We start from the raw sequence: 22,888 nt of genomic DNA, 5'->3' as shown, positions 1-22,888 counted from the left end.
TTTCCGGCGTTTAACTGCCAGACCCTAAGACTTCCGGAGTGATGAAAGTTGTTGAGCTGCTGTGTGCGCACGATGGAAGTGAGCACATAGCGAGCGTGCCCGCTGCACAAGGACATGTAGGCCGTGATGGTGTTTTAAAAATTGCTGGAGAATTCGGATCAACACGTGAGCCATAAAAGGCACGTGTGTCACATTGCCCTGAGGATGGCCCGCAGCCAGGTTTGCATCATTGCCGCACACGGCTGTTAAGTCACCAACGGAGTCCGCTCCGTCAATTTGTACTCCGGTCGCCAGGTGACAACGTGTTCCTTTCATGAATAGTGCTGATGATGGGAGAGTAGTCGATGCCAGCGGCGCAGGTGGACGCAGGTTATGCTCACCCACTGGGCTGCATTACCTTGACAGATGCAGAATCTCTGGCTGAATGTAGCTGGTGGGTATCTCACAGATGAAATACCATCATTCAGCTACAACCAATGGGAAGACACCACACCCTTTTTTATGCCCATCCTGTCTGCAGACCACTGCCAGACATAGCTATGAACCTCTGGTTAATTTTACCCCCAGTTCAGTTTTATGATTTTGTGTGCTTGTTACCTGACTACTTTTCCTGCTTGCTGTTTATGTACCTTGTTGGCCGATACGCATTTCACCTCTGCTTGTTTTCTGATTAAGTCCTGGCCGTCCCATTCTGTTCCTGTTCCTCAATTAATGTTTTGACCCTGCCTGACTACTATTCTCTGTAATAGCGGTGTGACTCACATTTCCCATACATTTCAAAGTAAAACTTTGACCGCCTGATGGCATTGAGCTCTGCTGCCAGCATAGTAAGGAGGTGTGTGGTAGTCCTTGTGCGCAGTTGCAAGGAAGGGTGGCCTGACCACACAGGGTTTGCGCAAAGGTAGAGGACCCACACGAGGTTGAAGAGGCAGAAGCAGTGTATTAACTTCTACATACAGAACAAGGATTGAAACAACTCGTGGGGACGGCAAGACTTGTACAGCAGACCCTTCTCCATCTCTCACCATAGTTTGCCAGTGCCCAGTCAGTGACATGTAATGACCCTGTCTATGCTTACTGGTCCAAGTATCTGTGTTGAAATGCACCCTGTCGCACACAGATTTTCTCAAGGAAGTGGTGATGTTGTGTGCGACATGCCGGTGTAGCGCGGGCATGCTTTTCTTGGAGAAGCAGTGGTGATTGGGCATCTGGTACTGGGGCACAGCGACAGACATAAGGTCTGTAAAATCCTGTGTGTCCACTACGCGTAAAGGCAGCATTTCGGTAGCCAACAGCTTACAGAGGGATAGAGTCAACCACTTAGCTTTGTCATGGGTCGCAGTAAGTGGCCTTTTATTTGACCACATCTGAGGGACAGAGATCTGGCTGCTGTCTGTAGACGGTGTTGAGTAGGGTGTCCCTGGAAAAATGCAGGTTTGTGAGAAAAGTGCAGGCGGAGACATGATGTTGGCTTCATCTTGCCTTCAGATCTGTTCATCTTGTATCATTTTTAAAAAACACAGCAAGCAAGGGTTACTCCAAGCGGAGTCTCCCTTTTTTTCCAAAAATTGGGCCCCACACAGACACCTTATCAGTGGCAGCACTTGTGCCCTAGTTGCAAACAGGATGTTTTGATTTGCATCAAGCACATTCCAAATCCACAAGCATTTACTCTCCCCAGGATGACACAGGGGTAGTAAATTCCTTCTGGATCCATGACTTGTTCATTTTGATGAACGTCAGTCTGTCCACATTGTCACTGGACAGACGCGTGCGCTTATCTGTCAGCACACACCCAGCAGCACTGAAGACACGTTCAGAGACAACGCTGGCAGCTGGACACGACAAAATCTTCGAGGCGTAACTGGAGAGCTCTTGACATTTTTCTAGATTTGAAGCACAAAAGGAGCAAGGCTCCATTTGCAAAGTCATTGCATCGATGTTCATTTGGAGATACTCCTGTATCATCCTCTCCATCCGTTGACTATGTGTCAGACTTGTTGTCTCTGGTGGCCTTGCAAAGGAGGGTCTAAAAAAATTATGAAAAGATTCCATAAAATTGCTGTTACCAGCACCAGATACGGTCCTACTGGTACGGGTAGACTGTTGAAGATGACGAGGCCGTCCCATGTTTGTCAAGTTACAACTGGGAGAATCACTCCCTTCACCTGCACGGTTGTTTGGTGGAAAAGCCGAGCTAAGATCGAGTAACAGCTTCTGCTGATACTCCTGCATACGTGCGTCCCTTTCTATGGGTGGAATTATGTCACAAAATTTGGACTTGTCCCGGGGATCTAATAGTGTGGCAAGCCAGTAGTCATCATCACTTCTAATTTTGACAATACGAGGGTCATGTTGGATGTAGTGCAACAAGAAGGCACTCATGTGTCTTGCGCAGCCATGCGCACCAAGTCCACGCTGTGTTTGTGGCATAGAGGTGCTAACCGTTCTTTCTTCCTCTGTCATCTCCCCCCAACCTCTTTCAACTGAAATTTGACCAAGGTCCCCCTCATCTGCTGAGTCTTCCATGTCCATGGACAGTTCGTCCTCCATATCTTCATGTCCTCCTGCACCTTCCTCAACATCTCACCTGCTACCATGCGCCCTTGTTGATCCCTGTCCCCCATGGTCCCATGCCTGCCGCGTTGGTGATGATGAACGTCTGGACCTTGGTGATGTTGTTGTGTCTTGCGCATATGAATCCTCCTGTAGTTCCTCCCCTTCCTGTTGTCCCACCCCCTGACTACGAATAGTGTTTAGCGTGTGCTCCAGCATGTAAATGACTGTAATCGTCATGCTGATAATGGCATTGTCAGCGCTAAACATATTCGTCGCCATGTCGAAACTGTGCAGAAGGGTGCATAGGTCCTTGATCTGAGATCACTCCATCAGGGTGATCTGCCCCACTTCTGCATCTCGTTGGCCCAGGCTATACATCATGACGTATTGCACCAGGGCTCGCCGGTGCTGCCACAGTCGCTGTAACATGTGGAGAGTTGAATTCCAGCGTGTCGCCACATCGCATTTCAGGCGATGAACCGGCAGGCCGAAAGACTTCTGGAGCGATGCAAGTCGCTCAGGTGCGGCGGTTGAACGGCGGAAGTGAGCACTGCAGACAGTTTCCGTGCCCTGGTCAGAAGGCCATCTAGGCCGGGATAGTGTGTTAAAAATTGCTGGACAACAAGGTTAAACACGTGAGCCATACAAGGCACGTGTGTCACCTTGCCCAGGCGAAGGGCCGCACCCAGGTTTGCAGCATTGTCGCACACGGCCTTACCAGGCTGCAGGTTGAGTGGAGACAACCATTTATCAAAATCAGTCTCCAGAGCTGCCCACAACTCAGTCGCTGTGTGACTCCTATTTCAAAGACATGTCAAGCTAAAGACCGCCTGATGCCGTTGCGCTCTGCTACCAGCATAGTAATGAGGGGTGCGTGATTCCTTCTGCGCAGTGAGAACGCTGGTGGCCTGACCAGGCAGGCTTGGGGCGGAGGTGGAGGACCCAGATGAGGTGGAGGATGCAGAAGCAGTGGCGGAACTTGGACAGACAGAGGATTGACACACAAGTCGTGGGGACGGCAAGACTTGTGCAGCAGACCCTTCACCATCTATCACCATAGTTACCCAGTGGCCAGTCAGCGACATGTAACGTCCCTGTCCATGCTTACTGGTCCAAGTATCGGTGGTGAAATGCACCCGTTCACACACAGAGTTTCTCAAGGAAGCGGTGATGTTGTGTGCGACATGCTGGTGTAGCGCGGGCACACCTTTCTTAGAGAAGTAGTGGCGACTAGGCATCTGGTACAGGGGCACAGCGACAGACATAAGGTCTCTAAAATCCTGTGTGTCCACTAGGCGGAAAGGCAGCATTTCTGTAGTCAACAGCTTACAGAGGGATAGAGTCAACCTCTTCGCTTTGTCATGGGTCGCAGGAAGTGGCCTTTTATTTGACCACATCTGAGGGACAGAGATCTGGCTGCTGTGTGTAGACGGTGTTGAGTCGGGTGTCCCTGGAAAAATGCAGCTTTGTGAGGAAAGTGCAGGCGGAGACATGATGTTGCCTTCATCCAAAGTTGGTGCTATCGATGTCTGAGAGAGCTGTACACACTCACTTGTTTCCCCTTCCAAACCAACTGACGACCTACCAAGCAAACTGCCTGTTGCGGTTACAGTGGTGGAAGTTGTGGGTGGAAAAACAGGTGTGACAGCTGTCCCCACAGTCCTAGAAGATGACGAGCGCGCGGATGCACTGGAAGGGGCAGGCGGTGGATGGTTCGCTCCGCTAGGCCGCATTGCAGCACGGTGAGCTTCCCATCGGGCCATATGATATTTATTCATGTGACGATTCATGGAAGAAGTTGTCAAACTGCTGAGGTTTTGACCTCTACTAAGAGAACCATGACAAATTTTACAGATCACATAATTTGGGCGATCTTTTTCTATGTCAAAAAAGGACCTGGCTAGGCAAGGCTTAGAGGCCATGCGACCTGTTGATCCACCCCGAATAATGCTCAGAGGCAGAGTGGTGGCTGAGGATGCAGTTGTAGACGTGCTACCAGTGCTCCGACTGTGTCCAGGAAGGCGCCAGGTTACTTCGACGTCGGTTGCATCCTCCTCCACCGCCTCTGTTGACCTCCTCGAGTGTCTGACTGTGGGTTGACAGTAGGTGTGATCTAGAACTTAATCATCAATTGTTGTGTTTGCACTCCCCTACCCCTCAGACCGAGTTTCTTCTTGCCCTGACCGAATATTTAAGTTGTCATCCCAATCGGGTATCTGCGTCTCATCTTCATCAGTATGTTCCTCATTGCCTATAACCACAGTTGTTGGAAAGGCAGCATTTTGGTAGCCAACAGTTTGCATATGATGAAAGTCAACCTCCAAGCCATTTCATGCCCTTCTAAAAGCATGTAAAACACAGCGAGGGGACTCCAACCACAGTCTCCCTCGTTGCCACTAACTGGGCCACACACACCCCACTTGACTGGCATCGGTTGACCCCCCCTTTTGACAAAGAAAAAGATGCTTTGCATGAAGCACTCTCAAAAATACGCGTGCCTTTCCCGTCCCCTGGCTGACCCAGGGGAAGAAAAGTCCTCTGAGAGCCATGACTTGTTCATCTTGGTTCTTTTAGAGACACAGCGAGGGGACTCCAACCACAGTCTCCCTCGTTGCCACTAACTGGGCCACACACACCCCACTTGACTGGCATCGGTTGAGCCCCCTTTTGAAAAAGAAAAAGATGCTTTGCATGAAGCACTCTCAAAAATACGCGTGCCTTTCCCGTCCCCTGGCTGACCCAGGGGAAGAAAAGTCCTCTGAGAGCCATGACTTGTTCATCTTGGTTCTTTTAGAGACACAGCGAGGGGACTCCAACCACAGTCTCCCTCGTTGCCACTAACTGGGCCACACACACCCCACTTGACTGGCATCGGTTGAGCACCCTTTTGAAAAAGAAAAAGATGCTTTGCATGAAGCACTCTCAAAAATACGCGTGCCTTTCCCGTCCCCTGGCTGACCCAGGGGAAGAAAAGTCCTCTGAGAGCCATGACTTGTTCATCTTGGTTCTTTTAGAGACACAGCGAGGGGACTCCAACCACAGTCTCCCTCGTTGCCACTAACTGGGCCACACACACCCCACTTGACTGGCATCGGTTGACCCCCCCTTTTGACAAAGAAAAAGATGCTTTGCATGAAGCACTCTCAAAAATACGCGTGCCTTTCCCGTCCCCTGGCTGACCCAGGGGAAGAAAAGTCCTCTGAGAGCCATGACTTGTTCATCTTGGTTCTTTTAGAGACACAGCGAGGGGACTCCAACCACAGTCTCCCTCGTTGCCACTAACTGGGCCACACACACCCCACTTGACTGGCATCGGTTGAGCCCCCTTTTGAAAAAGAAAAAGATGCTTTGCATGAAGCACTCTCAAAAATACGCGTGCCTTTCCCGTCCCCTGGCTGACCCAGGGGAAGAAAAGTCCTCTGAGAGCCATGACTTGTTCATCTTGGTTCTTTTAGAGACACAGCGAGGGGACTCCAACCACAGTCTCCCTCGTTGCCACTAACTGGGCCACACACACCCCACTTGACTGGCATCGGTTGAGCCCCCCTTTTGACAAAGAAAAAGATGCTTTGCATGAAGCACTCTCAAAAATACGCGTGCCTTTCGCCTCCCCTGGCTGACCCAGGGGAAGAAAAGTCCTCTGAGAGCCAGGTCCACATTGTCAGTGGACAGACACGTGTGCTTATCTGCCAGCAGACCCCCAGCAGCACTGAAGACAGGTTCCGAGAGAACGCTGGCTGCAGGACACGACAAGATCCTCAAGGCGTACGTGGCGAGCTCAGGCAATTTATCCAGATTGGAAGCCTAAAATGAGCAGGGCTCAAGTTGCACAATAATGGAATCGATGTTTCTTTGCATATACTCATATATCTGTGTGTCTCCCTCTTTTTCCTTGTCCAGCTGTTTTGTTTTCACATGAGTATATGTCCTTGTCACTTTCCCATGTGTTTGTGTTATGTTGTGAGTTGTTTGTCACCTTTTGGACACCTTTCAGGGTGTTTTCTAGGTGTTTTACTGTGTTTGTGATTGCCTGCCATTGTTTCCTATGGGCTCGAGTTCGGTTCGTCGAACGTTCGACGAGCCGAACTCGAGCCAGACCCCCCGTTCGGCGAACCGCCTCGAGCCGAACCGGGACCGGTTCGCTCATCTCTACTGATGACCACTACACTATGAAACCTGACGAAAAGTTACTGTGTATTGGCTAGCAGAGAAGAATTGTGACTGACGGGGCCTTTTTATTGCTAAAGGAAAGTATTTTTTGTTAATGAAACATTTACAATTATTATTACATATTTTACCAGTTTTATTCCTACAAAGGGATTTTGCTTAAATTGAAGTTTATATTGAATGTGTTACTTTTTTCTCCATAGTTTGGTCTTTTGCTTTTGTATTTATGGGAACTATATATTTTGAAACAAATAGGATTTTTATAATATGGGATTATGTTTTCTGCAAAAATGGTCAATAAAAAAGAAACCCAAAATCGTAGTTCTCTTTGTGATGGAAGCCAAAATGTATTGTCATTTGGCAACGAAACCAAGAATTTCACATATTACAAGTCGATAGGAAATTACTTCAACACCAAAACAGATTGGTTTCACTGGGGATTGAACCTAGGACCTTCTGCGTGTGAAGCAGACGTGATAACCACTACACTATGAAATCTTGGAAATCCTGCAAAGTAATGGCAATTAGAGACGAGTTTTGACCGCCAGGGGAAAAAAAACAAATTCGTAGCTCTGTTGGTGATGGAAGCTAAAACATCCCGTTATTCGGCAACAAAGCCAAGAACTTTATATAATGCAGGTTGATAAAGGATTATTTCAACACCAAGGACACATGGGTATCACTGGGGATTGAACCCAGGACCTTCTGCGTGTAAAGCAGACGTGATTTCCACTACACTATGAAACCTTTGAAAGCCTGCAAAGTAATGGCAATTAGAGACGAGTTTTGACCGCCTGGGAAAAAAAAACAAATTCGTAGCTCTGTTGATGATGGAAGCCAAAACATCCCATCATTCGGCAACAAATCCAAGAACTTCATATATTGTAGTTTAATTGAGTATTATTTCAACACCAAGAACAGATTGGTTTTACTGGGGATTGAACGCAGGACCTTCTGCGAGTTAAGCAGACGTGATGACCACTACTCTATGAAACCTGATGAAAAGTTACTGTGTATTGGCTAGCAGAGCAGAATTGTGACTGACGGGGCCTTTTTATTGCTGAAGGAAAGTATTTTTGGTTAATGAAACATTTACAATTTTTATTACATATTTTACCAGTTTTATTCCTACAAAGGGATTTTGCTTAAAAGGAAGTTTACATTGAATGTGTTACTTTTTTCCACATAGTTTAGTTGTTTGCTTTTGTATTTAAAGGAACTATATATTTTGAAACAAACAGGATTTTTATAATATGGGATTTTGTTTTCTGCTAAAATGGTCAATAAAAAAGAAACCCAAAATCGTAGTTCTCTTGGTGATGGAAGCCAAAATATATTATCAGTTGGCAACAAAACCAAGAATTTCATATATTACAGGTTGATAGCAAATTACTTCAACAGCGAAAACGGCTTGTTTTTACTGGGGATTGAACCCAGGACCTTCTGCGTGTGAAGTAGACGTGATGACCACTCCACTATGAAACCTGTAAATTCCTCCAAAGTAATGGCATTTAGAGACGAGTTTTGACCACCAGGGGAAAAAAAATAAATAAATTGTAGTTCTGTTTGTGATGGAAGCCAAAACATCCCGTCATTCGGCAACAATGCCGAGAACTTCATATATTGTAGTTGGATAGCGTATTATTTCAACACTAAGAACAGATTGGTTTCACTGGGGATTGAACCCAGGACCTTCTGCGTGTTAAGCAGACGTGATGACCACTACTCTATTAAACCTGATGGAAACTTACTGTGTATTGGCTAGCAGAGCAGAATTGTGACTGACGGGGCCTTTTTATTGCTGAAGGAAAGTATTTTTGGTTAATGAAACATTTACAATTTTTATTACATATTTTACCAGTTTTATTCCTACAAAGGGATTTTGCTTAAAAGGAAGTTTACATTGAATGTGTTACTTTTTTCCACATAGTTTAGTTGTTTGCTTTTGTATTTAAAGGAACTATATATCTTGAAACAAACAGGATTTTTATAATATGGGATTATGTTTTCTGCTAAAATGGTCAATAAAAAAGAAACCCAAAATCGTAGTTCTCTTGGTGATGGAAGCCAAAATATATTATCAGTTGGCAACAAAACAAAGAATTTCATATGTTACAGGTTGATAGCAAATTACTTCAACAGCGAAAACGGCTTGTTTTTACTGGGGATTGAACCCAGGACCTTCTGCGTGTGAAGTAGACGTGATGACCACTCCACTATGAAACCTGTGAAATCCTGCAAAGTAATGGCATTTAGAGACGAGTTTTGACCGCCAGGGGAAAAAAAATAATAATTTGTAGCTCTGTTTGTGATGGAAGCGAAAACATCCCGTTATTCGGCAACAAAGCCGAGAACTTCATATATTGGAGTTGGATAGCGTATTATTTCAACATAAAGAACAGATTGGTTTCACTGGGGATTAAACCCAGGACCTTCTGCGTGTTAAGCAGACGTGATGACCACTACACTATGAAACCTGACGAAAAGTTACTGTGTATTGGCTAGCAGAGCAGAATTGTGACTGACGGGGCCTTTTTATTGCTGAAGGAAAGTATTTTTGGTTAAAAAAACATTTACAATTATTATTACATATTTTACTAGTTTTATTCCGACAAAGGGATTTTGCTTAAATTGAAGTTTATATTGAATGTGTTACTTTTTTCTCCATAGTTTGGTCTTTTGCTTTTGTATTTATGGGAACTATATATTTTGAAACAAATAGGATTTTTATAATATGGGATTATGTTTTCTGCTAAAATGGTCAATAAAAAAGAAACCCAAAATCGTAGTTCTCTTTGTGATGGAAGCCAAAATGTATTGTCATTTGGCATCGAAACCAAGAATTTCACATATTACAAGTCGATAGGAAATTACTTCAACACCAAAAACAGATTGGTTTCACTGGGACTTGAACCCAGGACCTTCTGCGTGTGAAGCAGACGTGATGACCACTACACTATGAAAGCTTGGAAATCCTGCAAAGTAATGGCAATTAGAGACGAGTTTTGACCGCCAGGGAAAAAAAAACAAATTCGTAGCTCTGTTGGTGATGGAAGCTAAAACATCCCATTATTCGGCAACAAAGCCAAGAACTTTATATACTGCAGGTTGACAGGGGATTTTTTCAACACCAAGAACACATGGGTTTCACTGGGGATTGAACCCAGGACCTTCTACGTGTAAAGCAGACGTGATTTCCACTACACTATGAAACCTTTGAAAACCTGCAAAGTAATGGCAATTAGAGACGAGTTTTGACCGCCAGGGAAAAAAAAATAAAAATTCGTAGCTCTGTTGGGGATGGAAGCCAAAACATCCCATCATTCGGCAACAAAGCCAAGAACTTCATATATTGTAGTTTAATTGAGTATTATTTCAACACCAAGAACATATTGGTTTTACTGGGGATTGAACGCAGGACCTTCTGCATGTTAAGCAGACGTGATGACCACTACTCTATGAAATATGATGGAAAGTTACTGTGTATTGGCTACCAGAGCAGAATTGTGACTGACGGGGCCTTTTTATTGCTGAAGGAAAGTATTTTTGGTTAATGAAACATTTACAATTTTAATTACATATTTTACCAGTTTTATTCCTACAAAGGGATTTTGCTTAAAAGGAAGTTTACATTGAATGTGTTACTTTTTTCCACATAGTTTAGTTGTTTGCTTTTGTATTTAAAGGAACTATATATTTTGAAACAAACAGGATTTTTATAATATGGGATTATGTTTTCTGCTAAAATGGTCAATAAAAAAGAAACCCAAAATCGTAGTTCTCTTGGTGAGGGAAGCCAAAATATATTATCAGTTGGCAACAAAACCAAGAATTTCATATTTTACAGGTTGATAGCAAATTACTTCAACAGCGAAAACGGCTTGTTTTTACTGGGGATTGAACCCAGGACCTTTGGCGTGTGAAGTAGACGTGATGACCACTCCACTATGAAACCTTTGAAATCCTGCAAAGTAATGGCATTTAGAGACGGGTTTTGACTGCCAGGGGAAAAATAAAAATAATTTGTAGTTCTGTTTGTGATGGAAGCCAAAACATCCCGTCATTCGGCAACAAAGCCGAGAACTTCTTATATTGTAGTTGGATAGCGCATTATTTCAACACTAAGAACAGATTGGTTTCACTGGGGATTGAACTCAGGACCTTCTGCGAGTTAAGCAGACGTGTGACCACTACACTATGAAACCTGACGAAAAGTTACTGTGTATTGGCTAGCAGAGCAGAATTGTGACTGACGGGGCCTTTTTATTGCTGAAGGAAAGTATTTTTAGTTAATGAAACATTTACAATTATTATTACATATTTTACCAGTTTTATTCCTACAAAGGGATTTTGCTTAAATTGAAGTTTATATTGAATGTGTTACTTTTTTCTCCATAGTTTAGTTGTTTGCATTTGTATTTAAAGGAACTATATATTTTGAAACAAACAGGATTTTTATAATATGGGATTATGTTTTCTGCTAAAATGGTCAATAAAAAAGAGACAAAAAATCGTAGTTCTCTTGGTGAGGGAAGCCAAAATATATTATCAGTTGGCAACAAAACCAAGAATTTCATATATTACAGGTTGATAGCAAATTACATCAACAGCGACAACAGCTTGTTTTTACTGGGGATTGAACCCTGGACCTTCTGCGTGAGAAGTAGACGTGATGACCACTCCACTATGATACCTGTGAAATCCTCCAAAGTAATGGCATTTAGAGACGAGTTTTGACCGCCAGTGGAAAAAAAAATAATTTGTAGTTCTATTTGTGATGGAAGCCAAAGCATCCCGTCATTTGGCAACAAAGCCGAGAACTTCATATATTGTAGTTGGATAGCGTATTATTTCAACAATAAGAACAGATTGGTTTCACTGGGGATTGAACCCAGGAACTTCTGCGTGTTAAGCAGACGTGATGACCACTACACTATGAAACCTGACAAAAAGTTACTGTGTATTGGCTAGCAGAGCAGAATTGTGACTGACGGGGCCTTTTTATTGCTGAAGGAAAGTATTTTTGGTTAATGAAACATTTACAATTATTATTACATATTTTACCAGTTTTATTCCTACAAAGGGATTTTGCTTAAATTGAAGTTTATATTGAATGTGTTACTTTTTTCTCCATAGTTTAGTTGTTTGCTTTTGTATTTAAAGGAACTATATATTTTGAAACAAACAGGATTTTTATAATATGGGATTATGTTTTCTGCTAAAATGGTCAATAAAAAAGAAACCAAAAATCGTAGTTCTCTTGGTGAGGGAAGCCAAAATATATTATCAGTTGGCAACAAAACCAAGAATTTCAAATATTACAGGTTGATAGCAAATTACATCAACAGCGAAAACGGCTTGTCTTTACTGGGGATTGAACCTTGGACCTTCTGCGTGAGAAGTAGACGTGATGACCACTCCACTATGAAACCTGTGAAATCCTCCAAAGTAATGGCATTTAGAGACGAGTTTTGACCGCCAGGGGAAAAAAAAAATAATTTGTAGTTCTGTTTGTGATGGAAGCCAAAACATCCCGTCATTCGGCAACAAAGCCGAGAACTTCATATATTGTAGTTGGATAGCGTATTATTTCAACAATAAGAACAGCTTGGTTTCACTGGGGATTGAACCCAGGAACTTCTGCGTGTTAAGCAGACGTGATGACCACTACACTATGAAACCTGACGAAAAGTTACTGTGTATTGGCTAGCAGAGCAGAATTGTGACTGACGGGGCCTTTTTATTGCTGAAGGAAAGTATTTTTGGTTAATGAAACATTTACAATTATTATTACATATTTTACCAGTTTTATTCCTACAAAGGGATTTTGCTTAAAGTGATGTTTATATTGAATGTGTTACTTTTTTCTCCATAGTTTGGTCTTTTGCTTTTGTATTTATGGGAACTACATATTTTGAAACAAATAGGATTTTTATAATACTGGATTATGTTTTCTGCTAAAATGATCAATAAAAAAGAAACCCAAAATCGTAGTTCTCTTTGTGATGGCAGCCAAAATGTATTGTCATTTGGCAACGAAACCAAGAATTTCACATATTACAAGTCGATAGGAAATTACTTCAACACCAAAAACAGATTGGTTTCACTGGGGATTGAACCCAGGACCTGCTGCGTGTGAAGCAGATGTGATGACCATTACACTATGAAACCTTTGATATCCTGTAAAGTAATGGCAATTAGAGAAGAGTTTTGACCGCCAGGGGAAAAAAAACAAATTCGTAGCTCTGTTGGTGATGGAAGATAAAACATCCCGTTATTCAGCAACAAAGCCAAGAACTTTACATACTGCAGGTTGATAGGGGATTATTTCAACACCAAGAACAGATAGGTTTTACTGGGGATTGAACGCAGGACCTTCTGCGTGTTAAGCAGACGTGATGACCACTACTCTATGAAACCTGACAAAAAGTTACTGTGTATTGGCTAGCAGAGCAGAATTGTGACTGACGGGGCCTTTTTATTGCTGAAGGAAAGTATTTTTGGTTAATGAAACATTTACAATTTTTATTACATATTTTACCAGTTTTATTCCTACAAAGGGATTTTGCTTAAAAGGAAGTTTACATTGAATGTGTTACTTTTTTCCATATAGTTTAGTTGTTTGCTTTTGTATTTAAAGGAACTATATATTTGGCAACAAACAGGATTTTTATAATATGGGATTATGTTTTCTGCTAAAATGGTCAATAAAAAAGAAACCCAAAATCGTAGTTCTCTTTGTCAGGGAAGCCAAAATATATTATCAGTTGGCAACAAAACCAAGCATTTCATATATTACAGGTTCATAGCAAATTACTTCAACAGCGAAAACGGCTTGTTTTTACTGGGGATTGAACCCAGGACCTTCTGCGTGTGAAGTAGACGTGATGACTACTCCACTATGAAACCTGTGAAATCCTGCAAAGTAATGGCATTTAGAGACGAGTTTTGACCGCCAGGGGAAAAAAAAAAATAATTTGTAGTTCTGTTTGTGATGGAAGCCAAAGCATCCCGTCATTCGGCAACAAAGCCGAGAACTTCATATATTGTAGTTGGATAGCGTATTATTTCAACAATAAGAACAGATTGGTTTCACTGGGGATTGAACCCAGGAACTTCTGCGTGTTAAGCAGACGTGATGACCACTACACTATGAAACCTGACGAAAAGTTACTGTGTATTGGCTAGCAGAGCAGAATTGTGACTGACGGGGCCTTTTTATTGCTGAAGGAAAGTATTTTTAATTAATGAAACATTTACAATTATTATTACATATTTTACCAGTTTTATTCCTACAAAGGGATTTTGCTTAAATTGAAGTTTATATTGAATGTGTTACTTTTTTCTCCATAGTTTAGTTGTTTGCTTTTGTATTTAAAGGAACTATATATTTTGAAACAAACAGGATTTTTATAATATGGGATTATGTTTTCTGCTAAAATGGTCAATAAAAAAGAAACGCAAAATCGTAGTTCTCTTTGTCAGGGAAGCCAAAATATATTATCAGTTGGCAACAAAACCAAGAATTTCATATATTACAGGTTCATAGCAAATTACTTCAACAGCGAAAACGGCTTGTTTTTACTGGGGATTGAACCCAGGACCTTCTGCGTGTGAAGTAGACGTGATGACCACTCCACTATGAAACCTGTGAAATCCTGCAAAGTAATGGCATTTAGAGACGAGTTTTGACCGCCAGGGGAAAAAAAAAATTAATTTGTAGTTCTGTTTGTGATGTTTGTAGTTGGATAGCGTATTATTTCAACACTAAGAACAGATTGGTTTCACGGGGGATTGAACCCAGGACCTTCTGCGTGTTAAGCAGACGTGATGACCACTACACTATGAAACCTGACCAAAAGTTACTGTGTATTCGTTAGCAGAGCAGAATTGTGACTGACGGGGCCTTTTTATTGCTGAAGGAAAGTATTTTTGGTTAATGAAACATTTACAATTATTATTACATATTTTACAAGTTTTATTCCTACAAAAGGATTTTGCTTAAATTGAAGTTTATATTGAATGTGTTACTTTTTTCTCCATAGTTTGGTCTTTTGCTTTTGTATTTATGGAAACTATATATTTTGAAACAAATAGGATTTTTATAATATGGGATTATGTTTTCTGCTAAAATGGTCAATAAAAAAGAAACCCAAAATCGTAGTTCTCTTTGTGATGGAAGCCAAAATGTATTGTCATTTGGCAACGAAACCAAGAATTTCACATATTACAAGTCGATAGGAAATTACTTCAACACCATAAACAGATTGGTTTCACTGGGGATTGAACCCAGGACCTACTGCGTGTGAAGCAGATGTGATTACCACTACACTATGAAACCAGTAATGGCAATTAGAGACGAGTTTTGACCGCCAGGGGAAAAAAACAAATTCGTAGCTTTGTTGGTGATGGAAGCTAAAACATCCCGTTATTCAGCAACAAAGCCAAGAACTTTATATACTGCAGGTTGATAGGGGATTCTTTCAACACCAAGAACACATGGGTTTCACTGGGGATTGAACCCAGGACCTTCTGCGTGTGAAGCAGACGTGATGACCACTACACTATGAAACCTTTGAAATCCTGCAAAGTAATGGCAATTAGAGTCGAGTTTTGACCGCCAGGGGAAAAAAAACAAATTCGTAGCTCTGTTAGTGATGGAAGCTAAAACATCCCGTTAATCGGCAACAAAGCCAAGAACTTTATATACTGCAGGTTGATAGGGGATTATTTCAACACCAAGAACACATGGGTTTAACTGGGGATTGAACCCAGGACCTTCTGCGTGTAAAGCAGACGTGATTTCCACTACACTATGAAACCTTTGAAACCCTGCAAAGTAATGGCAATTAGAGACGAGTTTTGACCGCCAGGGAAAAAAAAAACAAATTCGTAGCTCTGTTGGGGATGGAAGCCAAAACATCCCATCATTCGGCAACAAAGCCAAGAACTTCATATATTGTAGTTTAATTGAGTATTATTTCAACACCAAGAACAGATTGGTTTTACTGGGGATTGAACGCAGGACCTTCTGCATGTTAAGCAGACGTGATGACCACTACTCTATGAAACCTGATGGAAAGTTACTGTGTATTGGCCAGCAGAGCAGAATTGTGACTGACGGGGCCTTTTTATTGCTGAAGGAAAGTATTTTTGGTTAATGAAACATTTACAATTTTTATTACATATTTTACCAGTTTTATTCCTACAAAGGGATTTTGCTTAAAAGGAAGTTTACATTGAATGTGTTCCTTTTTTCCACATAGTTTAGTTGTTTGCTTTTGTATTTAAAGGAACTATATTTTTGAAACAAACAGGATTTTTATAATATGGGATTATGTTTTCTGCTAAAATGGTCAATAAAAAAGAAACCCAAAATCGTAGTTCTCTTGGTGATGGAAGCCAAAATATATTATCAGTTGGCAACAAAACAAAGAATTTCATATGATACAGGTTGATAGCAAATTACTTAAACAGCGAAAACGGCTAGTTTTTACTGGGGATTGAACCCAGAACCTTCTGCGTGAGAAGTAAACGTGATGACGACTCCATATAAAACCTGTGAAATCCTGCAAAGTAATGGCATTTAGAGACGCGTTTTGACCGCCAGGGGAAAAAAAAAAATAATTTGTAGTTCTGTTTGTGATGGAAGCCAAAACATCCCGTCGTTCGGCAACAAAGCCGAGAACTTCATATATTGTAGTTGGATAGCGTATTATTTCAACACTAAGAACAGATTGGTTTCACTGGGGATTGAACCCAGGACTAGAGATGAGCGAACTGGTCGCGGTTCGGCTCGAGTCGGTTTGCCGAACGGGGGTCCCGTTCGAGTTCGGTTCGTCGAACGTTCGACGAACCGAACTCGAACCAATAGGCTATAATGGGAGGCAATCAAAAACACATAAAAATGCATTATAAATGTACACAAACAGTTAATAAACATTGCCATAACACTTACCGGTGCCCGCGATCCCTCCTGTACTCTGTCTCCTGCCGCTATTCCATCCGATGATCGCTGAATCCTCCACGTGACCAGCACTGCCAGCTGAGATGCAGGACCTATCATGACGTCAAAATAGCCATGTGACCAGTCACGTGGCTATTATCTCATTGGCTACAGACTGGTCACATGACTATGACGCGTCATGTAGGACCTGCGAGTGCATCTCTCCGGTACACGGTGCACATATGTGTATCGCCGTGTACCGGCGACATGCTCTAGCACACGGTCGACTCCCCGTTCCGTTAGGGACCGGCTGACACAGCCGGTCATTAACGGAGATCACCGTTGCCATAGCAACGCAGTTAGCGGTGACGTCACCGCTAACCGCGGCTCCGAGAGCACCGTTGCTATGGTAACACGTCTGTCAGCGTTACCGCTGTTACCGCTGACAGCCAGCACTGATCACTCACGGAGTGAAGGCTGCACGCTGCTTCCCGATTGTAGTGAGGATGAGGTTCCTCAGCCCCAAGTGATGAGCTGGGTAAACTCATCCTCACTACAATCGTCACTACTACTACACTAGTGAGGATTGTAGTGAGGATGAGGTTCCTCAGCCCCAAGTGATGAGCTGGGTAAACTCATCCTCAATACAATCGTCACTACTACTACACTAGTGATGATTGTAGTGAGGATGAGGTTCCTCAGCCCCAAGTGATGAGCTGGGTAAACTCAATCTCACTACAATCGTCACTACTACTACACTAGTGATGATTGTAGTGAGGATGAGGTTCCTCAGCCCCAAGTGATGAGCTGGGTAAACTCATCCTCACTACAATCGTCACTACTACTACACTAGTGATGATTGTAGTGAGGATGAGGTTCCTCAGCCCCAAGTGATGAGCTGGGTAAACTCATCCTCACTACAATCGTCACTACTACTACACTAGTGAGGATTGTAGTGAGGATGAGGTTCCTCAGCCCCAAGTGATGAGCTGGTGAACCTCATCCTCACTACAATCGTCACTACTACTACACTAGAAAGAAAGAAGACAGAAGAGCAGGATCCTGGAGGGCTGACAGGGGGTAATAAAGATGGAGTCTCTAATGTGTCTGTGTATTTATTTCTATTAAAGTATTTTTTTCTCTGTGTGGTGTTTTTTTTTAACCCTTTATTGGAGATTCTTAATGGCCGGGTCAAAGGTGCCTGACATTAAGAATCTCTGGCTTAATACTGGCTAGTAAAACAAAGCCAGTATTAACTCATGATTACCCAACAAGCCACCCGGCTTCAGGGCTGTTGGAAGAGTTGGATACAGCGCCAGATGATGGCGCTTCTATGAGAGCGCCATTTTCTGGGACGGCTGCGGACTGAAATTCGCAGCAGAGGCGCCCAGAAACCTCGGGCTAACCTGTGCTGCGGATTCCAATCCCCAGCTGCCTAGTTGTACCCGGCTGGACACAAAAAATGGGGCGAAGCCCACGTCATTTGTTTTTTAATTATTTCATGAAATAAGTGAAATAATTAAAAAAAACGGGCTTCCCTATATTTTTGGTTCCCAGCCGGGTACAAATAGGCAAGTGGGGGTTGGAGGCAGCCCGTGGCTGCCTGCTGTACCTGGCTAGCATACAAAAATATGGCGAAGCCCACGTCATTTTTTTGGTGGGCAAAAATATTCTGCATACCGTCCTGGATGGAGTATGCTGAGCCTTGTAGTTCTGCAGCTGCTGTCTGCTCTTCTCCATACAGACACACAGCAGCTGCAGAACTACAAGGCTCAGCATACTCCATCCAGGACTGTATGCAGAAGTTTTTTGCCCCCTGAAAAAATTATGTGGGCTTCGCCATATTTTTGTATGCTAGCCAGGTACAGCAGGCAGGTACGGCTGCCCCCAACCCCCAGTTGCCTATTTGTACCCGGCTGGGAACCAAAAATAAAGGGAAGCCCTTTTTCTATTATTTCATGAATTTCATTAAATAATTAGAAAACAAATGACGTAGGCTTCGCCCCATTTTTGTGTCCAGCCAGGTACAACTAGGCAGCTGGGGATTGGAATCCGCAGCACAGGTTGGCCTGAGCTTTCTGGGCCCCACTGCTGCGAATTGCAGTCTGCAGCCGCCTCAGAAAATGGCATTTTCAAAGAAGCGCCATCTTCTGGCGCTGTATCCAACTCTTCCAGCACCTGCCTGCTATACCTGGCTAGCATACAAAAATATGGCGAAGCTCACGTCCTTTTTTTGTAGTTTTTTGGCAAAAAAAATAAAAAATGCTTCCCTGGATTTTCCATTGCCAGTGAAGGTAACACCAAGCAGTGGGGGTTAGCAGCCAGTAGCTGCTTGGATTACCCTTACCTAGCAATACAAAAAATGCAGCGGGAGCCCATATATATTTTTTTTTAATTATTTATTTAAATAACTAAAAACAAAATGGGCTTCCCTGTATTTTGATTGCTGGACATCACAGTGCTGCTTAGCGATGTCTCAAGGGCGGAGTTTTGCTCGTGGGGGGGCGTTGCCTTCGCCCTCTCCCCTGCACTCCTCGGCTTGACGTCACTCACATCTGCTAGTGGGATTAGCAATGACCGCGCATGCGCCAGCTTAAACCTGCACTGACTGGCCGGTCCGATCCATGTGATAAACCATATGGTCTATTAAAGCTTCTGGGAACAGATGAGTCACCACCCCTCCTTGGTCTGATGAAGGGTTATTCTAACAAGACCTGAAAAGCGCGTTATCTTGCTTCTGAGGGGGATCTTTTGGTCTCTGGCTCCTGCACTTATCTGGCACTTTATATCATTGCTGGTGAGCGGTGTTTACATTCATTTAGCCACTGGTATATATCATTGTTTGCATATACTGACAAACCCAGTGTGCTGTATAACTTTATCTTATCTTGCACACCAGCTATTGTTCTCTGGTATCACCTGGCATGTAACTTTGTATTTTTTGCCATCTGTGCTGTATACTTGTTGTCTTATGTATTCTACTTGCCTTGTTAATTCTGATTAACTCTTTATGTGCCAAAGTGCCCTCTGTTGTTGCACCTATATGTATTTTTCTGTGCTACATCTAAAAACTGTTTTTTATGATGTAATAAAATTTGTCATTCTCTTTTGCATTTCAACCACATCTGCTCTCCTGTTTCTTTTGCATTATAAAAATCCTGTTTGTTTCAAAATATATAGTTCCTTTAAATACAAAAGCAAAAGACCAAACTATGGAGAAAAAAGTAACACATTCAATATAAACTTCAATTTAAGCAAAATCCCTTTGTAGGAATAAAACTGGTAAAATATGTAATAAAAATTGTAAATGTTTCATTAACCAAAAATACTTTCCTTCAGCAATAAAAAGGCCCCGTCAGTCACAATTCTGCTCTGCTAGCTAATACACAGTAACTTTCCATCAGGTTTCATAGAGTAGTGGTCATCACGTCTGCTTAACACGCAGAAGGTCCTGCGTTCTATCCCCATTAAAACCAATCTGTTCTTGGTGTTGAAATAATACTCAATTAAACTACAATATATGAAGTTCTTGGATTTGTTGCCGAATGATGGGATGTTTTGGCTTCCATCCCCAACAGAGCTACGAATTTGTTTTTTTTTTCCCTGGCGGTCAAAACTCGTCTCTAATTGCCATTACTTTGCAGGCTTTCAAAGGTTTCATAGTGTAGTGGAAATCACGTCTGCTTTACACGCAGGAGGTCCTGGGTTCAATCCCCAGTGAAACCCATGTGTTCTTGGTGTTGAAATAATCCCCTATCAACCTGCAATATGTAAAGTTCTTGGCTTTGTTGCCGAATAACGGGATGTTTTAGCTTCCATCACCAACAGAGCTACGAATTTGTTTTTTTCCCCTGGCGGTCAAAACTCATCTCTAATTGCCATTACTTTGCAGGATTACAAAGGTTTCATAGTGTAGAGGTCATCACGTCTGCTTCACACGCAGAAGGTCCTGGGTTCAATCCCCAGTGAAACCAATCTGTTTTTGGTGTTGAAGTAATTTCCTATCGACTTGTAATATGTCAAATTCTTGGTTACGTTGCCAAATGACAATACATTTTGGCTTCCATCACAAAGAGAACTACGATTTTGGGTTTCTTTTTTATTGACCATTTTAGCAGAAAACATAATCCCATATTATAAAAATCCTATTTGTTTCAAAATATATAGTTCCCATAAATACAAAAGGAAAAGACCAAACTATGGAGAAAAAAGTAACACATTCAATATAAACTTCAATTTAAGCAAAATCCCTTTGTAGGAATAAAACTGGTAAAATATGTAATAATAATTGTAAATGTTTCATTAACAAAAAATACTTTCCTTTAGCAATAAAAAAGCCCCGTCAGTCACAATTCTTCTCTGCTAGCCAATACACAGAAACTTTTCGTCAGGTTTCATAGTGTAGTGGTCATCACGTCTGCTTAACATGCAGAAAGTCCTGGGTTCAATCCCCAATGAAACCAATCTGTTCTTAGTGTTGAAATAATACCCTATCCAACTACAATATATGAAGTTCTCGGCATTGTTGCTGAATGACGGTATGTTTTGGCTTCCATCACAAACAGAACTACAAATTTTTTTTTTTTTTTCCCCTGGCGGTCAAAACTCGTCTCTAAATGCCATTACTTTGCAGGATTTCACAGGTTTCATAGTGGAGTGGTCAACACGTCTACTTCACACGCAGAGGGTCCTGAATTCAATCCCCAGTAAAAACAAGCCGCTTTCGCTGTTGAAGTAATTTGCTATCAACCTGTAATATATGAAATTCTTGGTTTTGTTGCCAACTGATAATATATTTTGGCTTCCCTCACCAAGAGAACTACGATTTTGGGTTTCTTTTTTATTGACCATTTTAGCAGAAAACACAATCCCATATTATAAAAATCCTGTTTGTTTCAAAATATATAGTTCCTTTAAATACAAAAGCAAACAACTAAACTATGTGGAAAAAAGTAACACATTCAATGTAAACTTCCTTTTAAGCAAAATCCCTTTGTAGGAATAAAACTGGTAAAATATGTAATAAAAATTGTAAATGTTTCATTAACCAAAAATACTTTCCTTCAGCAATAAAAAGGCCCCGTCAGTCACAATTCTGCTCTGCTAGCCAATACACAGTAACTTTCCATCAGGTTTCATAGAGTAGTGGTCATCACGTCTGCCACGTTTCCCTGGCGGTCAAAACTCGTCTCTAATTGCCATTACTTTGCAGGCTTTCAAAGGTTTCATAGTGTAGTGGAAATCACGTCTGCTTTACACGCAGAAGGTCCTGGGTTCAATCCCCAGTGAAACCCATGTGTTCCTGGTGTTGAAATAATCCCCTATCAACATGCAGTATATAAAGTTCTTGGCTTTTTTGCCGAATAACGGGATGTTTTAGCTTCCATCACCAACAGAGCTACGAATATGTTTATTTTCCCTTGGCGGTCAAAACTCGTCTCTAATTGCCATTACTTTGCAGGATTTCAAAGGTTTCATAGTGTAGTGGTCATCACGTCTGCTTCACACGCAGAAGGTCCTGGGTTCAATCCCCAGTGAAACCAAGCAGTTTTTGGTGTTGAAGTAATTACCTATCGACTTGTAATATGTGAAATTCTTGGTTTCGTTGCCAAATGACAATTCCTTTTGGCTTCCATCACAAAGAGAACTACGATCAATATAAACTTCAATTTAAGCAAAATCCCTTTGTAGGAATAAAACTGGTAAAATATGTAATAATAATTGTAAATGTTTCATTAACCAAAAATACTTTCCTTCAGCAATAAAAAGGCCCCGTCAGTCACAATTCTGCTCTGCTAGACAATACACAGTAACTTTTTGTCAGGTTTCATAGTGTAGTGGCCATCACGTCTGCTTAACATGCAGAAGGTCCTGGGTTCAATCCCCAGTGAAACCAATCTGTTCTTAGTGTTGACATAATACGCTATCCAGCTACAATATATGAAGTTCTCGGCTTTGTTGCCGAATGACGGGATGTTTTGGCTTCCATCACAAACAGAACTACAAATTATTATTTTTTTTTCCCTGGCGGTCAAAACTCGTCTCTAAATGCCATTACTTTGCAGGATTTCACAGGTTTCATAGTGGAGAAGTCATCACGTCTACTTCACACGCAGAAGGTCCTGGGTTCAATCCCCAGTAAAAACAAGCACGTTTTCGCTGTTGAAGTAATTTGCTATCAACCTGTAACATATGAATTTCTTGGTTTTGTTGCCA

General features: G+C 42.0%; 5 non-coding genes across 5 annotated transcripts; 4 read left to right on the top strand and 1 right to left on the bottom strand.

The window, feature by feature from the left end:
- Positions 1-9,868: 9,868 nt before the first annotated feature.
- Positions 9,869-9,941, bottom strand: TRNAV-UAC (transfer RNA valine (anticodon UAC)). Its single transcript has one exon. It is a non-coding gene; the product is annotated as a tRNA-Val (tRNA).
- Positions 9,942-20,325: 10,384 nt separating this feature from the next.
- On the top strand, positions 20,326-20,398 carry TRNAV-UAC (transfer RNA valine (anticodon UAC)). The gene has a single exon. It is a non-coding gene; the product is annotated as a tRNA-Val (tRNA).
- A 1,495-nt stretch (positions 20,399-21,893) lies between these two features.
- On the top strand, positions 21,894-21,966 carry TRNAV-UAC (transfer RNA valine (anticodon UAC)). The gene has a single exon. It is a non-coding gene; the product is annotated as a tRNA-Val (tRNA).
- Positions 21,967-22,142: 176 nt separating this feature from the next.
- TRNAV-CAC (transfer RNA valine (anticodon CAC)) lies at positions 22,143-22,215 on the top strand. The gene has a single exon. It is a non-coding gene; the product is annotated as a tRNA-Val (tRNA).
- A 280-nt stretch (positions 22,216-22,495) lies between these two features.
- TRNAV-AAC (transfer RNA valine (anticodon AAC)) lies at positions 22,496-22,568 on the top strand. Its single transcript has one exon. It is a non-coding gene; the product is annotated as a tRNA-Val (tRNA).
- Positions 22,569-22,888: the final 320 nt, after the last annotated feature.

The sequence above is a fragment of the Anomaloglossus baeobatrachus genome, chromosome 2 (genome assembly GCF_048569485.1).
Source record: "Anomaloglossus baeobatrachus isolate aAnoBae1 chromosome 2, aAnoBae1.hap1, whole genome shotgun sequence".
In the NCBI taxonomy this organism is placed as follows: domain Eukaryota; kingdom Metazoa; phylum Chordata; class Amphibia; order Anura; family Aromobatidae; genus Anomaloglossus; species Anomaloglossus baeobatrachus.
This window is presented reverse-complemented; position numbering and strand designations above follow the sequence as displayed.